The 1,406-nt window shown below is 39.4% G+C and overlaps 1 pseudogene; it reads right to left on the reverse strand.

Moving 5' to 3' along the window:
- Nucleotides 1–6: 6 nt before the first annotated feature.
- On the reverse strand, nt 7–546 carry LOC123521454 (annotated as a pseudogene).
- Nucleotides 547–1,406: the final 860 nt, after the last annotated feature.

Consider the following 1,406-nt stretch of genomic DNA (forward strand, 5'->3'; position numbering starts at 1 on the left):
AGGAAGGTCACAGTAAAAGCTGTCTATCTCATTAGGACCACAAAATGGCAACTTTATAACAAAAAGTAGTTGAATCAGAGAATGGATCAAGCCAAGTGTCCAAGCAGCAGATAGAAGCAAAATACACACTTTGGGGCTCATAATAGTTAAATAGTTGGAGAGGCTTACAGATGGCCACATATCTGTCAAAGGCCATGGCTGTGAGCAGCAATGTCTCCACAGCAACAATGATGTGAAGAAAGAAGATCTGAGCAATGCAGCCTCCAAAGGAGATTACTTTGTGTTTTCTGAAAAGGTCATAACCATCTTGGGGGAAATGACAGAAGAAACACCCAGGTCAATAAAGGAGAGATTCGCCAGGAGAAAGTACATGGGAGAGTGTAACTGAGGGTCAAAGGTCACAGTAAGGATAATGAGTAAGTTCCCTGTCATGCTTGCCACATAAAACATGGAGGAGACTAGAAAGAGGACAAGTTGGATCTCCCAGGAATTGGTGAGTCCCAGGAACACAAACTCTGACACCATAGAGTGATTTGCTTCATCCATTGATGTGTAAGTTAGAGTGCTATAAAATGATCAGATAAGAAAAAATGAAGATGAAACAAAAATAAGAATCACATTAATTCCCTACAATTATAGTGATTAATTATTCAAAGGTACTCACACTATGCACACTTAATTTCCCCTCAATTTCCTCTCAATGTCATAATAATAACTGGAAATGTATTTTACCTATAGTGGCCTAAAGCAGATGTGTCACTTCCATGTGCAATATTCCTATCAACATGATGTCCTGGGACGGTCTTCCATCTTTAAACAAGAGAATGGATCAAATGTAAAGACATAGTAGATGTACATGATGAGGATCAGGTGGGACATGGGGAGGTGGAACACTGAAATACAAAAAAAAGAAGAAAGATGGTATGGAGATGACTTTATTTCTAATTCACAGATTCTATTAAATTGCTCTTGAAGTGTTTTTCAACCATTCTTGTCTCTCCTCTTAACCTCCCTTTATCTCTAGCCTTGATGTGTCTAGAAGATATTCTCATACCACCACCTAACAGTCACATTTGCAATTCACCTGAAACCACAAAACAGGGGTGGAACCTAGTGCAGGCCATAAAGGTGAATCACAACTGTGATAGATACAAGACTAAGGTTGACTATTAACTGATAACAAAGGGTGTCACCATGAAACCTGGAGGTGTAAGTGAAAGTACTTACTAGGGCAGGTCACAGACAGAAAATAACCAAAGTTTAAAAGTTGTGGGAAAGCAAGGGAAATCAATATGAATTATCTACTCAGCTTCTTCACAAGGCATAAGTTTATGGACTCTGGCCACAGCCATTGGAGCCTCAAACTCTTACTCTTTGATGGTGATAAACAATGCACACGAACCTCA

The sequence above is a fragment of the Echinops telfairi genome, unplaced genomic scaffold (assembly GCF_000313985.2).
Source record: "Echinops telfairi isolate 266 unplaced genomic scaffold, ASM31398v2 ScPeMD7_18;HRSCAF=68, whole genome shotgun sequence".
Classification (NCBI taxonomy): Eukaryota; Metazoa; Chordata; class Mammalia; order Afrosoricida; family Tenrecidae; genus Echinops; species Echinops telfairi.